This window comes from Mus musculus, chromosome 1, assembly GCF_000001635.26.
Source record: "Mus musculus strain C57BL/6J chromosome 1, GRCm38.p6 C57BL/6J".
In the NCBI taxonomy this organism is placed as follows: Eukaryota; Metazoa; Chordata; class Mammalia; order Rodentia; family Muridae; genus Mus; species Mus musculus.
This window is the reverse complement of record NC_000067.6, coordinates 168,473,803-168,496,973: the sequence shown is the minus strand read 5'-3', so window position 1 is coordinate 168,496,973 and position 23,171 is coordinate 168,473,803. Positions and strand designations below refer to the sequence as shown.

The 23,171-nt window shown below is 43.8% G+C and overlaps 1 long non-coding RNA gene and 1 other non-coding gene across 2 annotated transcripts; one reads left to right on the top strand and one right to left on the bottom strand.

The window, feature by feature from the left end:
* The first annotated feature begins 1,060 nt into the window (after positions 1–1,060).
* Positions 1,061–21,340, top strand: Gm39696. Its single transcript, XR_865718.1, has 3 exons — positions 1,061–1,245; positions 19,120–19,261; positions 21,143–21,340. It is a non-coding gene; the product is annotated as a predicted gene, 39696 (long non-coding RNA).
* On the bottom strand, positions 6,212–6,331 carry Mir6348 (microRNA 6348). The gene has a single exon (NR_105766.1). It is a non-coding gene; the product is annotated as a microRNA 6348 (primary transcript).
* Positions 21,341–23,171: the final 1,831 nt, after the last annotated feature.

Sequence of the window (23,171 nt, the reverse complement as noted above, 5' to 3'; positions counted from 1 at the left end):
AGCCTTGGCTGGAATCTTATGAGATCTGTGTTCTCTTCTTAGCTATGCTGTTTGGTTACATGACATTGGCTATGTTTTTTTATGCTCCGAGTTAGGTTCCTCATTTATAAAATACATTTGCAGAAACACAGTGTCTGCAGAGTGCCTTGTAGGTGTTTGGCAGGGTCACCAGCAAAGACCAGGCATCAATCTTTCTTTTAATGACCTCTGCCAAGCACCAGAATTGGCTTGGGATCCTGAAAGGACATGGCCACTAAAGCCTGACCACTCTTTCCCTTCTCCAAAAGTTCAGCTCTCTCTTTAGGCTGGGAGCCTTCACCTTGGTGGGAACTGCGACTCTTCCATATGAGCAGCAATGGGTTTAGAAATCAGATGCTTAGAGAGTCTGTGTGACTCCTCTACAGTATGAGGTCCTTGCTCTGAGAAAGAGGCATCCTCCGCACTGGTGTCCTGGGCAGCAAAAGTCCATCAGTCATTTCCATCTATCTCCCTGGGAGAAATGGGCCAACTTCTGGGGCTGAAGTGAATCTCCATGGGGCCAAAATAAGAAACTGTTAGCTTTTTTTTTTTTTTCTGAGTCACAGGGACATACAAGAAAAGAGCCGAGGCAGAATAACTCGGAAGCTAGGTAGGGGGTGGGTGGCAAAAAATGGAAACACGGAGAGTAGTAGCTGGGGAATACAAAAGACTTAATAGAGCAATGATTTAAAACTATATGCCTTTTTAGGGAAAGCAGATTGAAATTCCACAGAGCTTCAATTTTCCTCTAAATGCTTGTGATTTCAGAGACTCCCTGGGGTACACGCTTCCTCTGGAGAACTTGCAGCACGAAGGAAGCCATGCCCCCACTCGCTGCAGAGGGAGATGATTTGTATGCTGGGACAGACTAGGGCAACCCCACAGTATTGTGGAGGAAAGCAAACCCATGCTTCTAAAAGGCAGGACAGAGCCACAGAACCTCAAGCCGTCTCCACGGGAGGTTTCTACACGTTCTGTGTTCCAGACAGTCCCCCTTTCACGGCAGTTGTCAAGGTAACAGAGCAAAGTAAGAATCAAAGGACACTGGATGTGTCAACCTTTACCTCTCAGCCACGTGCGCTAACAGTCTCTTCTCCTGCCTGGCAACGGCATCCCAACCTAACCCCAGGTGCACAGACTGCAGGATGCACACACAGCACAGACCTCCCATGGCTTCTACAGCCAGAGCCTCTCCATAGGCTGATAAGGAATTTGGAACCCCCTAAGGTATTCTCAAGTAGATCAACCTTTAAAAATAATCTGCTATTTTTACCCATTCTTGCAATTTGAGTGTAGGTACCAGTTGAAGTAAATGCCAGCCAAAGAGCCTCAGAAAATGAAGTTTTCTTTGTTTCTAAAATAGACGGATCATCCCTAACATTTTTTTCTTATTCCTAACTTTTGAACATTATGAACATTTAAATTAAAGTGGACCCAATATCACGGACCCATGTCCAGAACAAAGCAGATGGCTTCAAGTTTACCAAACTGTGAAGAAAGGAAAAAAAATATTATACAGTTTGCTTCCCGGGAGACTAGTTCCAAGACCCTAGCAGAAAAGAAAAGCCACAGATGTTCCCACTCCTTCAGGAAAATTGCATAGTAATTGGTTCTATCTATGACTCTTTTCCCATATACACTAAAGCACCTCTAGATTGACTTCAAATACTTGATATGAAATAAATGCTAAGGACAAATTATCTGTACTATTATTTAGGTAATAATAGTAAAGGTATCTATACATATTCGTTATAGAAATGATTTTGTTTTCAAATAGTTTTCACCCAGTGACTGGTGGCCCTGCATTCCTCTGTGGGTGAACTCACAGAAAGAGGGCTGGCATAGTATGGTACCCATAGTGTGGTACACTCTGATGCAGCTCTTGAGTGGAGAGCTTGAGTGAAGAGCTCTGTAGCCTAGGTAAAGGGATGTGTGTGCTTTTGTGGATGCTGGAAGGTGCCACAAGATGCACCCCATTTGTTGTCTTTGTAGTGGAGAAAGGCCTGAGGAAATCTTACAATTGATTAAATACTAAAGTAAATAATGTGCTTTTAATTCATCTATGTGATCTAAGCACTTACTAGGAAATACCATAAAATGTATAGGTTTTCTTTTCCGGTTCAGTGACCAAGACCATCAGAGGCCTGGCCAGATGTGCTAAGAGACTGGCCCCTCTCCTCTGCTGACTCATGACCACCACACTCTAAGTCATCATTTTAAAGCATCATCGGTATTCTACCCAACAGTCAGCTGCTTTCTGAGACAGTTTTACCTCTCTGCGAGATCACACATTTCTAAGAGGCAGGGACAATGACTAAACCATTTTTGAAGCCCTCTACTGTATAGTTTCTTGTGGATATTCTTCATGAATTTATTCACCAACCTCGGATGTGGCACATTCTAGACCAGGAGGGATACTGATACCCGAGATGGGAGGATGAGTGTGGCACAGACTCTGCGTCACCATCGTTCTTTCTAATGAGACCAGCAAATCAACGAATGATTGACATTTGGATGAGAACAAGGCGTGATGACAACAGCATGAAGGAAGTTATTGGATGAGAAGTTTTGTCATAAAGAGCTTCAAATAATAGCCCTGGAGATAGAACTTTTTAGGCCAGGCTTTAGCATCCCTACCTTCCTGGTGTCCATGTTTCCGACCCATGAAAGGTAATTACTAATATCCATGCACCTCTCTAACTGAGAGGCCCATGCTTCAGTGAGGAATTTCTCGCCAAATCAGCCTCTGTCAGAACTACGTTTGATGTTGTGAGATTCAGTTCTCCAAGCATGATGTGGCCATTATCATATTGAATTAAGAGTAGATCCACGGGGCCTAGCAAACACAGACGTGGATGCTCACAGTCAGCTATTGGATGGATCACACGGCCCCCAATGGAGGAGCTAGAGAAATTACCCAAGGAGCTAAAGGGAACTGCAACCCTATAGGTGGAACAACAATATGAACTAACCAGTACCCCAGAGCTCTTGTCTTTAGCTGCATATGTATCAAAAGATAGCCTAGTCGGTCATCACTACAAAGAGAGGCCCATTGGACTTGCAAACTCTATATGCCCCAGTACAGGGGAACGCCAGGGCCAAAAAGGGGGAGTGGGTGGGCAGGGGATTGGGGGGGTGGGTATGGGGGACCTTTGGGATAGCATTGAAAATGTAAACGAGGAAAATTCCTAAAAAAAAAAGTAATATAAACTTTACAATTGCAAAAAAAGAATAAATTAAGTCTGTTAATGAGTATTTACAAAGAAGTGGTACAACAGTTACTTCTACTAGTTAATAATTGGTATGAAAACTTTGGAAAGATTGAAAACATTCCATTTTTATGATCTGCCAGTATTAACTCTGCATACGTACCCAGTACTTACTGCATGGGACAACTCATGGTGGAATACGGTATTAAACATAAATAAAATACCGTATGTAACGATCTTTATTTCATAAATATAAGGTTAATAAAAAAGAAATTCACAATATTTTTATTCTTAGAAAGATAAAGCATGAAAAATTTTAATGTTTTATGTTGAGTCCGACCAGCGGCTCACATGTCTGGGTTCGAGCCTGGGAGGCATCTTGGAATCTGGAAGAAAAGAGGGAACCTAGGCAGTGTGAGAAAGGATGGAACCAAGACGTTAGTCTGATCAAGGTTCAATTTTACTATTCGGAGACACGGGGTTATGAAGAAGGGGGAGGGGCCCATTTCCGCCAAATCATCCTTGGAGTCCAGTTGCAGGTGACCACGTGTTGGCTCTGGAACAGCTAGGAGACAGGTAGTAGCAGTGGGGGTGGCAGAACGATAGGGTGGCAGACTCCACCCCGATGCTCTCCTGGTGATAACAGTCAAACCTGATCAGCCAAATTTCAGGCTGGGGCGGGGGAGGTTATAGTTTTATACACAGATATATTCCTTTAAAAAACTCATATAGCAAGAAAAAAATCAAAAAAAAAAAAGAGTAGATCCAATTACTCATGCAAGACCCTCACAAGACTGGACCCAGTAACATCATCCTCTTGTGGATATGAGGGACAGTATGCAAGCCCCCACCCCCGACCCCCGTGTTGGATAAGCAGTTGAATTGCCAAGAGAGAGTGTGGCATGTTAAGGTAGAAAGACTCTCTGCTCCCGTGGCTCAGCTGCTGGGACGTTCCTGCTAAATAAGCCCTCATCCGTGTTTCTGTAAGTCACACCAGTGAAATCATTGGTTAGCCAAGGTATACATAGGTGGATTTGTTTCCTCGTTCTGTTGCTGTCCTCTCCATCTGCAGTGCACAGAAACAGTGTCCCCAGGAAAAGCCAAGCAACTGTTGCTCCAACAGAACACACATGAACTATGTTTGGCATGTTTGTCTCACTTGGAAAAACACCATGGTGAGTGCCATTAGTACACTGAAGATGGCACAGTAGGGAGAGAGAGAGGGGGGAGATGATAGATAGATAGATAGATAGATAGATAGATAGATAGATAGATAGATAGATAGATATGACAGATAGATATGACAGATAGATATGACAGATAGATGATAGAGAGAGAGATGATTGGATTGATGGATAGATAGACAGACTGACAGAGGTAGATTAATTGGATGGATGGATGGATGGATGGATGGATGGATGGATGGATGGATGGATGGGTAGGTAGATAGATACATGGAGATAGTGCAAAAGAGTATGGTTTGAATACAGAGAACATTTAAATGAACTGGGTTCCCTACTCTGGCCCCTGCCATCTGAAGATCAATGAGCATGTATATCTCATTGAATGCAATCACAAGTGACTGTAGAGGCCACTAAGGAGAGAAGTAGAACAAAGCTGATATTGCAGACTTGGTCTTTTATATTTTCTGTGAAATACATGGGCAACCCAGTCATCTGTGCTCTCATTTCAGAACTTCCAAAAAGTCCCACAAAGCTCTCCGGGCTTTTCTACTACCCAGCAGCCCTGTGGTGTGCCCACCGGGTCTCATCAGTTATACATACTTTATTGTATATGTCTCTCAACAACAAGTAAGAGTGGTCCAACTATTCTCGATGCATGGAGGAATATTGTTTAGGTTAATTGTAAACTTCGTATAAAATTAAAAATACAACCCTGTTGTATTGAACCATGGAGAGGCTATGGCTGCTTACTCTGCAGTGTGGTCTGACTTACTTTGGTTGCTATGTTGCCATTTTGCAAATAAAGATACAGGGACCCAGGTCTGAGACCCTTCCTATCTAAGCCCCAAACCTATGCTTCCTCACCTTTAATAATGTGTGAGTTAGATGTCCATTGCTGTGACAAAGTACCTGAGACAATGCACTGGCTCAAGGAAAGCTTTCCTGTAGCTCAGAGTCTCAGACATTTCCCTTTGCAGTCATTTGGCTCTGCTGGCCCCGTAGCAACTCAGTATGTCACCATGTTGGCATATGACAGAAGAGGCCCATTCATTTCTCAGAAGCCAGAAAGAAAAAAGGAAAGAGGAGATAAGATAAGGGTCCCAATATCTACTTTAAGGACATATCCCCAATGACCTAACTTCCTCTCAATTGGCCAGCTTTCTCAAAAGTTCAATATTGCCACAGGTTGTAACCAAACCTTGAGTCTATGGACCCTTAGAGTTCTCCTATCTCAACCCTAGCAAATTCTATATTTGTATTAAGAAACAGTATTGATGAAAACCATTGTGGGGCTTATAGGTATGGATCTCCAATCCCAATAGGTCAACAGCTTCAACAGATTAGGACCCTAACTGGTCCCTGGGAAAGTCATGAAGTATCTCCAGGAAGGGGGTGGCTCTATTGAACCTCCCCTCTAACAGCATTAAAGGAGTGCTGGAGGCAGAGAGATAGCGGCTGAAGCCAGAGGACTAACAGGTGGTAGGGTTCAGTACAGCATCAGCAATGTCAAGAGGGCTTCTGTGGGGAGTTCTCAGAGTCGTCCTAAAACACATCCCACTTTCCCTTCCTAGTTTGGAGTCAATGGAAAGGTAGCTTGGCAAATGGGGACTGAAACATCAAACTTTCCAAAAATCTGGATAGGAAGTTGTCAACTGATCCACAAGAACAATAGACTGGGTAGCAATTTATACAAGAATTAAGCATTCTCATCAAATCACAAGTAGACAGAGTTTCAGGCTCCCCACTTCACGTCCTGAGAAGGAGAGATTTATCCAAGGACTCCACCCAAGGCAGCCAGAATACACACACCTTATAAAGGCTGAGTGAAGTACATCTAGTTCCTCCGCTACCATCGGGTGGCCTGTTCCTTCTACCCAAAGCCCAGGACTAGAATGTACAAACCACCTTTCCTTTTGTGCCTCAGCCAATCAGAGAGAGATTAAAAGAACTATGTGGCTCTTTCTAGTTCTGTAAATCTATAGATACTTAACATTATCACTAAGAGAAGTGGCATCCTTGTTGGGCTGCCGGGGTATTTCCTGCGCATTGACAGAAGTCAAAAATAGGAAGGCTCTGTCACTCTTTGCTGATTCCAGTGATGCATAAGTGGAAGCAAGGATGGTTATAACAAGCTCTGCAGAGCCTTTGGCACCAGAGGTTAAGGAAAGGATTTGACCCAGAGTGTCACAAGGCCTGGCTTATGAACCAACCCTAAAAAAAAGCTCTTAGCCAGAACACAGCCCAGTGGAACAAACAGAAAAGAAAGACGTTTTGAAATCTTTTTGATTTATGAGCCACTGCAAGACATTGAGACATTATTTACGATCGATATATGTGCCTGCTGGCATCCCACGGGAGCTGTGGATGCTGCCTTACATTGTGGAGGTGGTCAGCCCTACCCAAACACATACTATCTGTATCCTGTTGGTGCAGGCAATAAAGCCAGGAGTAGCCATCTATCTCCCTGAAAATGGTGATGGTTACTCCAGCCCTTCGGAGGCTGACCCAAGGAGAAGGATGTAAGAAAAGGATGGACTTAACAAGCTAGTCTCTATGGTTCCCATTTGAAATACCTTGTGGCACCATCGCTCTCCAATTCACCTTCTTTATGGATTAATGCACAATAGCTTTGGGTCATTTGCACATTCACTATAAACCTTCTTCAACATATTTCTAATGCTGAAACAGTTGGAATGCCTATAAAGGCAAACTCAAGTCTAGACTGGTGTTCAGTCAGTCAACATCTGAAAACTTATACCATGATAAGTGATATGTGAAATGTAATGGGGGAGGGATAAAACACTAAAAATTTTCTTTGTATAAAATGTGAAACTGGAATTTCCTTGTCCTCAAAGGGCTCCCTCCTTCCTAGGGGTAAGAAAGACATCATCTGCCTAGAAATTTACACCCCAGTCATATTTCTCTTCTTCCTTTCAATCTAATGCATAGGCCATAAACCTCTCAGGTTTATGACTTTGAGCATCCTGCCGAATTCCTAAGTCACTAGCATTGCATAAATATATCCTTCTCTTCAAAATGACCACACACATACACAAACACACACACACACACACACACAGGCATCCCCTTGCCTTCCTAAGGACAACTTTTATGCAAATCTCACCTTAAATACTAATTTTTAAAAAGGGCTTCCTGAAGCCTAAACAAATTCAGGTTTCCCTACAATACGATATTGTATACCCTCTTTTCCCAAGCATTGCACTCATGTCTATCTTTTTTTTTCTTTGATGGTTAAATTATAAGCCCTATGAGATGGGGGCTAATACTGTCTTAGTCAGACCACGAAGTTGCACATGCCAACTATTTCCCTCATCCTCTAGTACAGGTACAAATAAAGATGTAGCCTTTTAGCTTCATGAAAGTAGTCTTGGTTCGTCAGTCTCTTGGCAGGTTGACCCAGAGATTTGGTTTGAGAGGAAAAGATAGTTAGTAGGAAGGAGATTGTGTGCATGTCCTGTGACTAATACTCTCCCATGTTGAAGGCATTCTATAAAAATATTTATTAAAGAATCAATTGGGCAATGAATGAATGAGTAAACTGATTATGAAATAATCAAGTACTTGCCAGAGAAGTGGCCCTGAATGCAATAGTATGTACAAAAAAAAAAAATGAAGGTTCAATGTGACTTTACATTCATATTCTTGCTTTGTTAGACAGAAAACTTAACTATTCTTAGTTATGAAAAGTTGCCAATAGGCCCAAAGGCACAATAGTGGCACAAACATTAAAGGAGCAACTAATTACTTTCTGATTAGATTTGAGGCCCACTCTACAAGACAGAACTAATTCATAGTACTCCTCACTAAGCCCAAAACTCATAGCCAACTCTATCATAGGCCATCAGGGAGAACCTCATACTATTATTCTGCTAAATGTACAGGTATTAAAATACTTCCCTAAGTCCATACCTTTATATGAAATGATTAGTGCTTCCTTCAACTCTTATCAGAAAAGCTTCTTTTTGTAATGCATGGTGATTATGGCAGAGACTCATAACTGGTCAATGTGCAAAATAGTAAATTGTAAAGTACTTGGCTCTAAAGAGAACATTTGAAATGCATGCATTCATATATATATACATATATATACATGCATGCATGCATACATACATACATACATAATATTTTTTTTGAAGTTTTGGACAGGGAAAACTGACCTAAGATCGCTCTGGTGGCTTGAGAATAGATTGTAGAAAATGGGAATGAGTGCAAGGAATCTAGTCAGGATTTTGCTGTGTAGATAAGGTTACAGGTTTGTCAGCAACTGGACTCCAGCTATAGGCTATTGAGGCCAAAGGGGGTCAACATGAAGATGCTATGTGGAGGCTGGACTGATAGATTCCCTCAGACACCATTTCCCCCATCTCCCAAAAGTTACAGGGTCCACTTAAGTAATAGATGCCATCATTCAAATAAACTGTTTCAAGGGAAATCACCTCACAAGGCTGTCCAACAAGCATCTCAACTCTACAGCAGTCTGGTTAGTTTGCACAGGAGAGTGGGGGGCATGGCCTAAGTCTCATTCTAAGTGTAGACTGAATGTCAAAGCTGGCTTACCTTGGACCAGATTTTCTTCTCCCTATTTGGGTGTGTAGGAGTTCTCTCCTTAGGAAGCAGTACAGAGAGAAAACCCTGACCATATGTAAATAAAGTTGAGTATGTAAGGACAAAATACAAGATCCTTAAACTGAGAATTCTATGGTTGGTTTCTAATTAATTTGTGAAGCTTTCTTTCCTGGCAGACCCAGTTGGCTAAGACCCTGAAGTGAGCGAATCGCTTGCTTCGTGCAGGCATCATGTCCATTTCAGAATGTTTGCTATGGATTTTCCCCACGTCATCTATTAATTACCTAATTACATCGTCTAATTATGGGATTCTTCATGTATTTACACTGATTACGTAATTGAGTGCAATTACACTAATTAGGTTAATGATACAGGATAACAGACTACAAATTGCTTTAAAGGGACAGTGGGAAGGCTGGTAGGCCAAAAACCCTTTGGAGGTAGGTCAGAATTCGTCTGTTTGCAGCTCAGAGGTTCTCTCAGACTCACCCTCATGCTGACCTCCCAGGTCCACTCAAGGCAGCAACAGAGAAGCTTCACCACAACTGTACCACCCAAGGTCACACTTCGCTGAAACAAGGACAGTTGAAAGGAACCAGAAGGCTCCCCTCTTTATGAAGAAGTCATAATAATGCCTCCCCACAAAGATTCTCATCTCCAAATGTCCTGAACTTTAGAAAATATACTGCCTTCTATTGAGAAAGAATTCTGCAGACATGACTAATGGAAAGGGCCTTGGGATGAGAAGAGAATCCCTGAGAACAGAATCACAGGAGCCTCGAGAAGTGAAGGTTCTTTTCTATTGGATCCACACAAAGCACAGGAATGACTCTAAGACAGAAGCTGGAGAAAGAGCCAATGGCTAGTTACTGTTTCTGAGAGGGGGAATTCGCAAAGATCAGAAAGGGTCTCTGGACATTATCCCCAGCTAACAACCAATACGGAAACCTGCTTCAGTCCAACAGACTCAAGAGACCCCAGCTCAACCATGTGAGTAAGAAAGTCGACTCTACAATTAAGACTAAGGAAAGGAACTAGCCCAGCCAAGACCTTCATTTAGTCTGGTGAGACTTCTTGTTTCTGATCTACGGAAATGTAATTGGATAAATGTGTATCCTTTAAGCCACTAGGTTCCTGGTCACTTGTTACAGTAATAGTGGGAAATACATCTACATATTGTTCCTCCTTCTCCCCATCCCTTCTCACATTCTTACATCACTGCCATGCAGTCACGATCCAATATCTCTCTTACCAAGGCCTGTTTCTAAGCGAAGGTTTGATGGTCTTATCCCCCTAAAAACACAAGTCATCATCGTCCCTCCCAGTGACATTTGCATTTTCTGTTTTGGTCTCACTTTGTAATAAAAACAACATTTTGACCACAAAACTAGTGAGAACTTGATACTTGGAGCTAGATCACAGTCGTGTCAAATCTCAGCTGACTTGCATGCTGGGTCTGCCAGTGTAGTGAGTGGCAGAATCATCTTAAGATGAATTTAATGTCCTTATAATCAAGTATGGATCATAGTAGCCATTACATATGGCTGTTGCAGAAATGCAGCAAGAAATAATGCAGAAATGCAGTGTGTATGTTAAGTGCCTAGAAGAACCTTTGACAATGCATTTCCACACTTTTTCTGAAGAAGCTAATCCACCAATGACCAATTTAGAGAAATAACAGGAGTGCAAAGGGACATTTAATTTTTGGACACAGGGTTTCACTATGCAACCTTGGCTGTCCTGGAACTCATTCTGGAGACCCAGCTTGTTGCCGTAAATCTCCTACCAAATATGCCCCGGCAATGAAAACACAACACAATTAATATGATTACATGCTGTGCGCCTAGATTGGGCAGATCTACTGCTACACTACCATCTTCCACAGCTTATGAGACCCCTTAGAACTTGCAGTTTCTCCAGGCCATGTGCTTCTGCTCCACTCTTCTCCCTCTTCCTCCTCCTCTGCATCCTCTCCCTCTTCCTTCCACTCCACCTTCCCTTTTTTTCTGCCCAATTATCAGCTCTCCTTTATTTTACAAATTAAGGTGGGAAGCAGATTTACAGGAAATCACCTGAGTGCTGACTCCTTCCTTGTTCACAGCCACTCACAGGAGAATGGAATTAACATCAAATATAATTAGCCGCGGGGCCATCCACAATACCAGCTGGACTCACAGAGATGCTCCTGCCTCTGCCTCCCAAGTGCTAGGATGAAAGGTGTATGCCATCACCACCCAGTTTACAAAGGAACAGTCTTATGTCTAAGGAAACACAGGTCCCAGGACCCAAAATAAAACACTAGGTGATTTATTTCACATAACTTTGGAATTATCAGTAAGACTACAAAAAAGAAAAATTAGTAAGATCATTGTGTAAAGGAAACTGGCTAGTAGAAGTCACCCCAAAACATTCGCTACACCAGTGGTGCACGAGAGATCGGTCTGAGCCAAGGGAACGGGTATGAGTGAAGGCACAGAGGTAGACTTAACCCCTGTTGGTTTTGTCCATGGAAGGCACACTGTTCATGGCAGAGGTGAGGGGAAAACAGATCAGCATGTAGATTCATCCATCCCTGTGGCTCCTGCCCATTTTTAAACATGTGACCCTCAGTGGTCTCAGAAAAGGCTTTTGAAGGTGCTATGGAAAGAAGAGGGGGGACGTACCTGAGGAAATGACTCTCTCTTTTCCATAAGTTCTGGGGAAAGCCTCATCTAAGCATGCTATAAGCATGAAGTCATTAAATCCTCCCAATAACTGTGGGTGGTAGTGTGCACTTCTTATTTGTATTTATGGAACACATGGGAAGTAATTATTCCGGGCTTAGGTTGCAAAGCTGGGTGCATTTAAGCCTCCTGGTTCAAGAGATGATGTTGATGATAGTAAGTACTTTCTGCCCAGACAATGACAGGGCGCCCAGCATCACAAGAAGGAGCCAGTTTTTCATTGGAAGCTTTAAGATGTGTTCTTCCAATTCATACTGGGGTCATCAAAGGGCTCTTTGTAGTCAGATAATCAAGCCCAGAACCCCATAGGGAATCTGTACATTTGGTGCAGATTGAGCAGGGAGAAACACCTGAAGACCTCCTCTTGTCCTAGCTTAGTTACTGACTAGCTACAGGGTTTGGGGAAGACCATTTAACCCAATTACCAGAGGTAAAACACAGCTAGCAGTGTCTTAAAGGTGACAAGGGATAGTGGTGCTCACACACTCTTAGGATACTGCAAATCATGTCTATTAAATATTGCCTATGACTACTAAGCATCCTAATTTGAGAGGTGCCAGGCAAGCATCACCACAAAAAACCCTGGCTTGTGGCTGACGCTCTATCTGCAATTCAGATCGGATTCAGATCGCTGAGTCAAAATACTGACCAGTGTTAAAACACATTGACTTCTGGACTGGCTATAGATCACATGTCCTTGCTAGCTACGGACATCATACTGTGAACTACCTGGTTCACTTTATTTCCTTCTTAATATTATTCCGCGTGTGAAAACGGGCATTGGGTTATTCAGTAATGTCTATTTTGAGGGTTTCCCTCAAAAACTTTCAAAATTGTGTCTGTGAAAACAAGTACTTGAAAACAGCTATCTAATTTCAACTTTAGCACTTACAGGGCACTGTTTATATGCCAAGAACATGAGGGAGAATTGTCACTTATTTAAACTGAGTTGCCTCCAATTCTCTTTTGGGAGTATTACACAATAAATATAAAAATGTAATAAGTATTAAAGTATAGAATTTGAGGTAGCACATGCACACATTGCCATCACTGAAGTGATCCTGGTGTTTTACAATTACCAGCTTCAGTTTTACTTTCAACTCACTGGCTATTTGACTCCTTAGGACAAAGACTATGTCTTGTCCATTTTCTTGGCGGATAATAAGTCGTGTGACAGAGAATAGGCGTTCGATAAGCATTCACTGAGCAGATGAATGAATGAATGAATGAATGAGCCCAGTCGCCAACCAGAATTTCTCCAGAGATCCTACGATATCATCTGTGTTCTTTCCAGTTTTCAGACAGCAGGCTTGTGAGACTCTCTCCCCCAGACTCTAACACTCTCCTCAGCTCCAGAGTGGCTGCGCAACCCTCCCCCACACCTAGCCATATCCATATCTGTCTCAGCCAGGAGCCGCCCTCCTTACTCCTCTTGGCCCTCTGGGCAGCATCCTGTGCTTCCTGGCGTCAGAGCTCAGACACCGGTGACATCACTTACCCACCGCCTCATCAGCTGCGGCTGCTACCTGGAATCCCGCACATAGCATCGTCCAGCAGCTATCGATCGGCCTTTTCAGGACCTCAGCAGAGCGATTTCACTTTCAACTAACTAATTGTGTAGGGAAGGGGTTTTAAAACAAGAAACAGAAAGAAAAAAAATCCATTAAAGTCTCTAAGAGAAAGCCTAGGTCATCCTGCTAAGTATTGCATCTATACAGATGTGCTATTAAAACAGATGTTTGTGCAGGCAAGCCTAAACTGCTAACAAGATTGCATCTCCCTAAGGACAACTTGCTTTGTAAATGACATTGTTTTGTGTGTTGCTTTTAATGGTTTTGTTTGTTTGTTTGTTTGTTTGTTTATAAAGGTATGGAAGAAAGGCCGGGACATGAGGCAGACTGTTCCACTCATTTCCTCCTTGACTGTTGTCACACTGTCAAGGGACATAGTCAGTAAGCTCAAAGGGAAGGAGCTAGAGGGCCCTGAAGTTCACTATTATGGAGTCCCACCACTTTAAAGATAAAAAGATTAGCTAAGCCACATCTTTCACTCTATTTTCCTGGGAGAGGGATGGGGGGTCTCAGATCTGAGCATGGGGTCAGAAAGAGTGTTATCAGCATGAATATTTAAGGCCCAGTCCAAAATCTCATGTTGAATTCTATTCCCCGTTATGAGGATCTGAAAAGGTGGGGCCTTTTGGTGGCTTTAGGTTCTGAAGACAGAGACTCTTATCTCCTGAGAGTCTTGAATTCACTTCACAGAAACTGTTGTTACAAAGTTTCTTTCAGTCACAGTTTTCACAAAAGAAAAAAGAAAAAAAGGAAAAAAAAAAGAGCTCAGGGTACACACACTGTTTTTTAGACCCATGTTTCAGCTAGATGGCTACAACCTTAGGGTCCTTTCTAATCACCAAGCTACAATGTTACAGGTAGAATTTCTGCACAGTAGACATGAATCAATTTGACCTCATCCAACCTTAGCTCCTCCCCCTCTGGTCATGTGTCCTCAGTATCTCTCCCAATGCTTATCCTCAGATTCCTGCTGTACACAGTAGGAAAATCAACTAGCTCTTGAAAAAAAATGTTGCACATGTCCTCGTGATCCACAATTTGTGTCTCACCTCAGTGGCTCATTGAGAGTGGGATCTAGCTAAAGATCTAGAAGCAAATGAGTAGGTAGCCTGGTGGCTGGGTCCTAAGGTCAATCAACGCCGTCTTGCTTGGCACCTGCCTCGGAGGAAGCAAATAGGGTTTTCTCAAACAATACAGTCAAGTTCCCTCCAACTACCACCGCTGTGAGACCTTGTTGCCACCGACATTTTGTCTGGCCTGCTCTTAACTCCAATTGGCCAGCCCTCAGGGCCACGGTTTCATGACTCACCTACCCATGGCAGTTTCTCCTCTCCTCCTCTCCTCCTTTCCTCCTTCACCTTCTTTCCCTTGTGGTTCCCCTCCAACCCCAAGCCTAAGAATCCTAAACCCTACCTATGTCTCTTCTGCTCTGCTATCGGCATCTTTATCTACCAGTCAGATATAACTTGAGGCAAGGTTACAGTGTCACTTGGGTCTACCTGCAGGCTATAACTCAGGGTTAGCAATAGGAAAGTAGATTCTAATAGTATAGAGGGTAGATATCTGCCCAGCTCTTGTGCTGTTTAAGGCTTATTGTAAATAATAAAAGGTGTGTGGCTTTTATCTGGGAGCTGATCACAATGGGGTAGAAATCCTGGGTTGGGATTGAAATTTTCTACAACAGATAGTGGGAAGGTCACTTACCCAGGCTTAAGGCTACAAGATGCTTGCTTCCCCTGGACTCTTCACGGGTGTCCATTCTGATTGCCACAGCCCAGCCTTTCCCAACCACTATCATCAGCTTAACAGCCGGTACCTGCCGCCATGTCTACCCCACCGTGATGAACTGCACTGTCAAATTCTAACCCACAATAAACCTTTCTTCCCTCACATTTCTCCAGTATTTGGTCACAGAAATTAGAAGAGTATTGTACTGGCGCACTTTGTGTGTGAACTTGACACAAGCTAGAGTCATCAGAGAGAAGGGGACCTTAGTTGAAGAAGTACCTCCATGAGATCCAGCTGTAGGGCATTTTCTTAAAAGCGATTCATGCGGGAGGACCCAGCCTATTGTGGCGGTGCCCTGCCTAAGCTGGGGGTTCTGGGTTCTGTAAGAAAGCAGGCTGAGCAAGTCAAGAGGAGCAAGCCAGTAAGCTGCGCCCCTCCATAACCTCTACAGCAGCTCCTGCCTCCAGATTCCAGCCCTGTTTGAGTTCCTGTCCTGCCGTCCTCCAAGTGTAAGCTGAATCAGCCCTTTCCTCCCCAGTTTTCTTTTTTGGTCATGGTGTTTTCATCACAACAATAGAAACCCTAAGACAAGGGATGAAGACAACATTTGACGTATCCACTGGCTCATGTCAATGGCTTCTGCAACTCCATAGGCCTGGATTTGAAGTCAGGTTGCTTTCTTGCTCCAAGTACATACACTTCTTCCAATCTTTCCTCCAATAGGGGATAGAGCTCAATCCAAAACTGTAGACCCAGCTACTTCTCATTATCCACCTTCAATATTGACTCCAAGCCACTCTGTCCCTCACATGCACTATGACCACAGCTTTGCGCTCGTCTCTTCCCTTCACTTTTCTGTTCCACGTTGCTCACCTGATCCCAAACTGTCGGTGAGGTCCAAGTGACAGGACTCCAAATGCAGAATCCTTAGCATCACTTATGACATGTCCCTTTGGGAAAGCTAACCCTCAGATTTATCTTCTAGAATTTTCTTCTTTCTCCTCTGCATTTCTGTAAGCTTTCCTGCTCACCTGCCAAACCGCTCATCTCTGAAGAAGGCTGGCCCTTGTGCAGCCCAGACAAACTGACCCTCAAGATGAGCCAAACATGGAGTAACCGCATCTCCTCTGAGCCCTGATATGACGAAGAAGCTTGCTCCTCATCTTGGTAAATAGTTTTAAGTGTGACCAATGCCACCCTTAAGGCAGATCAGAGATGGCTCTGTGCCTCAGCTGCAGGGCACAGAGGTTTCATGGAAGACTGACTTTTCCATCCAGCGATCATAAGAATTGTCTTCCTCAGCAGCGTCTCTTACATATTCTCTCTGCTCTGGTTTTACAGAGTGTGGTCTTATCTGTATCGCCATAGACACCTGATGTAGTCCTGTTTCTTTGATCCCTTCTCCTTAGCTGATAGGTGGAGACTCTCCGGGAAGAAAAATGCTATCCTAGCTTAGGATTCCAGACTTTAGAAAATCACAGTGTGATTCTGTCAGTCTTCCCACCAGACCTTGAGTGTTGTTATCTCAAGGTTCAGGGGAAACAACGATGCCTGTAGAATAGAGCAAGTACTGGATTCAAGAACTCAGATTCAAGCTCAGACCTAAATGTTGTCCCCTAAAACGAAAAATCACTCTTAACCTTTTGGATACGTATAAATTTTTATCTATTTATTTACTGCCACTGAAAACCTCTCAGAGAAGAACTCAAGTTTGGTCAATCAATCCAAGTTAATCACTTTGACACAGAATCCTGGGAATCAAGCAAACAGTTGTTAAATTAGAAGACTGTAGGAAAGAAATCACAAGAAAATCTAGAAGAGCCCATAACTATTGCAATATAAATTAAAACAAACCTTGCCCTGCGCTGATCTCAGAGTGGCGTTTTGAGGATGAAATCATTGAACTCCACAAGCTTCACCTTTCTTGAACGTGAATCATCTCCACACATCTCTAAGCACCTGCCACGTACCATTATTTCCACACAGCAGAGAAAGAAATCGAGGTATCTTACAGAGGTAGGGTGCCTAACTTGCAGCCACACAGCACATTGTGGGAAAAATTAGAATCAGAATCCCAGCCAACTAATCTGTGGTTATGGAATCAATCTGCCAAATGAAGCAAGATGTAATTAAATAAACGCCTATGCACATGGCACGGTGCATTTAGTAGGCGCTCAATAAATTTCACAGAATGAGTGGAAACAAAACGCAAAACAAATATGCTACTATATGATCCCAACCTGTGCACCACAGTGAGTCCCTAAAGAAAGCCGGTCAAAAAAGCACACACAGGAAAAAGCAAGAAGGCTGTGATCTATATCTATGTCAGTTCTGTTTCCTTTCCTGAGGACAGGATCAGATTGCCCGTCAATCTGAGTGGACGCCTCATCTGCTCAGCTATCCAACAAAACTTAGACAACTGAGCCTTTCTTATGACATGTTAAGGGCCAGTTACCTCTCTCTCCAGAAATTTCAGGACAGTAAGAGGGGATAGTTATCAGACCGGAAGGAATAGGACCTTGTAAACCCAGGTGTCACACACAGATTGTGTCTTTTGGGATTTCTAGTAGCCAGTTTGGTGTTTTGCTATATTTTAATGGCTGCTTGAACCTATACAGCGATTGCTATTAGTTGTATTTAAAATAGTCAGTTCGTTGTGGAACAGACAGAAAATAATGCACTCTGTGTGTTTCCTGGGGATATATGATGGTGACACATGCCACACGCCCATAAAAAAACTTCTTACTAATACCATGAAATTTGGGGACCATCTTATAATAATCTTTAAACAAACATTGGGGATAATCTCTTTTTGGACATGGCTATGGAGTGAAAACGAACTGTTCTTTCTGTCTAGTGTTTTGAATGATTGGTCCCCAGTAGGTGGCACAATTTGGGGAGGTTGTTGAAGTGTCAGGAGTTTGGCTTAGATTGAGGAAGTTGATCTCACAAGGGGCAGGCCCTTGGAGATGTAGATTATGCCTGGCTGTTTCCTGCCTGGTCTCTACTTCACAGTCAGCCATGAGTGACCAGCGGTCCTCCACTGCACACCCCTGCCTCCAGGACATTTAGCACAAGCACATAGAACCAAGCAACTGTGGTCCAAATCCTCTGAAACAGAATGAAAATAAATGTCTATTTCCTTGAGCTTTCTGTCAGGTATTGGTGACTGTGCTGGAGAAGTAACAAATAGGCACATTTTCAACTTCCTGTCCCCCTTTCCTAGAAAGCATGGTCTTTGAGGGCTTCCACAGCATAATATAGAATGGCGCTCACTTCTTCAGCCAGGAAGAGAGCAGTTGACCAGGAAACATAGAGCCTTGGAACTAAAACATGTTCGGTGAGCCATGGGCAAAGACGTACTCAGCTGCTCTTCTCTGAGGACAAACTTGACTCTCTCTTGCTGAATTCTGGGGAACATTCTACAGTAAGCACTTCCCCTTAGAGCTGCGTGGAGTCAAAAAAAAAAAACAGCCATTAAAAATATGTATATAGTCAGGCAATGGTGGTGCAAGCGATTAATCCCAACACTCAGGAAGCAGAGACAGGAGGATCTGTGGGAGTTCGAGGCCAGCCTCAGCTACAGAGCAAGTTCCAGGACAGCCAAGGATATACAGAGAAATCCTATCTCAAAAAGCAACCACAAAACAAAAACAAACAAAAATTTATTTACCCAACTATTCCAACTATTTTTCTCTGGGTATGGTGTTTGCATATGTGTATATATAGTGGGAGGATATATAAGGCGGGTATGTGGTTTGCATATGTTTATATACAGTTGCATGTGGATGTTTGTGCAAGCATGTAGAATTCTTCCAGAGGTCTGTATCAGATCTTTCTTAATCTTCCATTTTTGTTGTTGTTGTTGTTTTTGTTGTTATTATTATTTAAGACAAAGTTTTTCATGTAGCCATGGCTGTCCTGGAACTCTCTCTGTGTAGACTAGATTGGCCTTGCATTTACAGAGATTTGCCTACCACTGCTTCCCTCATGCTGGACTTGAAGATGTGTGCTACCACGGCCTGGCTCCTTGTTTGTTTGTTTGTTTGTTTGTTTAGCTTGTTTTATATTGTTCATTGTTATTGTTGTTTTCACACAGGATCTCCCAAAGGACCTGGAGCTCACCAGCTAGGTTGGCTGACTTTGGAGTACTATCTGCCTCTGCCTCCCCCACACCGACATTACATGCCACCATGCTGATTTTTTATATGGCTGCTCAGGTCTTCAAGATTACACAACAGGTACTTTACCAACTCTCTCTCTCTCTCTCTCTCTCTCTCTCTCTCTCTCTCTCTCTCTCTCTCTAGCCCTGATAACAATAACAACATTTATAAAACCATTCATTTGGATGTTAAACAGAAAAATCTTACTTTGTTGGGTACTTATTGGAAGATTTGAGGAGATTTTTCTATCTGGCTTTACACTTTCATAATCAAACTCATTGCAGTTAGTTGATTTGGGATGTATTGGATGAGCAGGAAACACACATCAGGAAGAATTAAACACAGCATGGACAGTCTGAAAACACAACCACGACAAAAACCCTGTTTTTCGACTGAAGGCTGGCATTTTGTGATCTTTTGAAATCTCATTTCAAGAAGATTAATTTATTGGGGGATTTCCTGACTCTTAAAGAGAAGCCATAATATCTTCAGAGACATGTTGTCTTTCAGGCCTCTCCCTGCCAAGCAGGTGCCTGAAACCTGTCCTTCATGAGAGTAGCCAGCAAAGCAAAGGCCTGGGAGCCCTACAGAAGGACACAGAGCCCAGGCATGCATGGCTCAAGTCCACGTAGACAGCAGCCTATTTTTAATCAAGCAGCAAGGGGCTAAGGACTGTGTGATTCTGATTCTATTTATGGAAATGTGCTACATCAGCCTGAAAAGGAGGCTAAGATTGCTGCTCTGGTCCTGTCCCGCTCTTGGTACTCAAGGGGCTAGATAACCTATTCAGTCTCCCCTTCCCGGTTTCCTCAGCCACTTCAGCAACTGCCTTCCCAACCCATGAGACTCTCTCCAGGCCCCAACTACAGAGAAATTGGGGAGATGAAACAGAGCTATAAATGGAGTCTGTGGTGACTTCCAGAAGGCTATGCTTTGTAAAAACCATAAAGGAAAGAATGGTATAACAGTCGCTGTCCAGGAAGAAAATTTTTGTAACTGCTGTATGGAAAATCAGCCTTTCATGAAACCTCTGGGCCCTGCAGGTGGGGGTTGTGCAGAGCCATCCCTGAAAGTCATTTGATCTGCCTTAAAAGATCGAGCTGGTCACAGTTACAATTGTGCCATTTACCATGGCGAGGATTAAGCTGCCCCGATGTACCAGGGCCAAGAGGGGACATATTTATTCTTTTGTTGGCTCGTTCTGAGGGTGAGTTTGTGTATGCAGAGTGAGGGTCAGCCTTCTTTGGAGGTGAGCTAATGGGCTCTGTGGCTGGAGAGCATGTTGTCGTGAGGCCTCACATGACACTGAGGACCCAAAGCGGTGCCCACTCACAGGGAAAAAAAAAAAAAAAAGCCGGAGCCCCTGACCTACTGGGAAAGCTTCCAGGAAGGCTAATGACATATGATCCTCGCCCTTGCTCGGCTATTCCATCTCAGTTGCATTATCTTGGCAACCAGGCCTGGTGAAAAAAACAGTTCCCCGGCCCAGTGCTACAGGAGACTCCAGCATTCAGAGGGGCCAATCCGGGGTACACAGAAAGGACCTATGAATTTCAGACCCTCGCCGGTCAGACACATACATGTAGGCATTGCACGGAAGTCGCTCCAGTCAGCTGTTCTCTGTGGGTGGATGGGAACCCTTTGCTGGACCTTGGTTTGGTCTTTGCAGATTGAGGAAGTGCCTGTAAAGTCCTTGAGGGGAGGCCCGCTGCAAGCATGTTTACTGCTGCGTTATTACAGACAGTGCTGCGGAGCCCCCCACACGGCATCAAGCCATTTGCTAGATTGGATGCCACTTTCGGTGACAGGTCAGGGAAAGACACTGGATTTGATGCAGACTGACAGGTCCGTAAATTTGGTTTCTAATTTTATGTATTTATTTCTTTTAAAGAAAAGAGGGAGAGAGGGAATACTCAGAGCCATGAAATCATTAAAACCAATTCCCTTCCTCTCCCCCAGCCCTCCCTCTCTGGAGAATGTGTGTGAAACAATCTTCGCAGCTCCTGAGCCCTCCGATGGTATCGATCCAGATGTGGAAATTGGTATTGACTGCAGCTGCTGCTCAGCGCACTTCCCCGGCTTTTAAAGACACAGCGTATAGGTGATTTCACTTTGCACAGGACACAGCTCGGGAGACATTTGCTGATCCAAACTAAATAATACAAATTAAAAAATTGGGTTCTGCGTCTTGCATTCTCCATTAAGCCGCATGGGAACCGGAAGAGCTCTGGAGCAGCTGGCAAGGCAAAGGACCCACGGGCGGGCGGGCGGGCGGGCGGGTTGGCTCTTTCCCAAGCAAGGAAGGAAGGTTTCCTTTGCATTCTGCGTCCATCCTGATTCCTGGGCGAGGCCTAAGTGCAAAGAACCTGGACATGTGATGGCGAGTGCTGGTTGGAGATGCTGTGTTAATCCTCTATTGCCACCCTTAACAGTTATCACAGACAATGGTGTCAAGACAGGCATATCTATGGTGTTTGGATCCAGAAGTGTAGGATGAGGCACACCAGATGAAAATATAGCATCAACAGCTTTTGCTCGCTACTCTTCCAGATTCTTAGAAGAATTCAGTTCCTCACCACTTGGGTCTGGTACCCCAGCCTTAGGAGACTACTTAAACTTCTTGGCTTATAGCAGCTTTCTCCATCTTCAAAGCCAGTATGTCATATCACTCCAAACCACTCTTTTACCTTAATTTACATTTTTTAAGATTCATATGGTTAGGCGGGAGTAAGCAGAATAATCCAGAACTTGTCTCCCCATCAAGGACTTTCAATTTAGCCAAGTCCTAAAAGTCATTTGGAAGGTGACATAGTCAAAGGTTCTGGCAGTTAGAACGCGGGCATGCTTATGGAAGCAGTCCTCTATTCTAATGTCATCCCAGTCCCCACACAGTCTGGCATCATTTAAAGATTAAAAAGTGGGCATTTGCTTTTGCCTATGTGTGTGTACATGCTCCTGTGTGTACATGTTCATGTGTGTGCTCATGAGCACACATGCACTTATGTGCACATGAAGGACAGAAGGTGGTGCATACTCTACCTCAATCATGTTCATCCTAGTGTTGGAAGGAGGGCCTCTCACTGAGCCTGGATCTCAGTGCTTGTCTAGGCTATTGTCCAGCAAGTCATGGGCATATCTCCTGTCCTTACCTCCCCCTGGGACTACAAGCGCATCCTCCTGAACTTAGACCTTATTCCTGAGGGAACCAGAGATCAACCTCAGACCCTCGTGCTTAGACAGCATACACATTGCTGAATATGTCATCTCTCCAGCACTGGATATTTGATTTTCAGCAATGGACAAGAACGTCACTCATGTACGATCAACCTTCATGGTAGATAAGCATTCCCACCATGATTCAACTGTCTAGCCATTTATGATACCATCCAGCAGTCTGGGTGCTCCAGAGACAAGCCCTTTAGAAAAAAGTTACGGAATGCTAACACAGGGTTAATTCAGGTAGCCATGATGGTCTGCATGAAGGAGCCTGAGACCTCAGAAAAGAGTTGTGCAAATAAGTAATTGCCATCCCCGGAATTACTGACTCCACCCCTGCCCCACCCCCATCTGGTCCTTTAAGAGAAGACACTTTCAGTCTTATTTTCTAGACTAATACATCTATATTTGAAACCAGCTCAGCCATTGCCTAGCCTCACAATGGCAGCTAAGAAACCTGACAGAGGTGTCAAGGGCACACTGTTGCTTCCTTACAGGAGACCGTGTGCCCTTGGCAGATGTTTCTCGCACCTATATCTACTGCTCCACTCCTGAAAGCCATCCTGTCTGCATTCTTGAAGGGTCAGCCAAGACGGCAGCCTCAGCTGGACCATAAGTCCAGTCTAGGGCACCTCTATTTCCCTGTTGCTTCTGCCTACAGACAAGCTCGTCTGCTTGCGGCCCATCGCAGGGGAAGGGGCCCCTTTGCTGAGAGGCTGTCAGCCTGAATGGCTAATTGAGACCTCCCTTGTGCTGAGCTGGTGCAGATGGT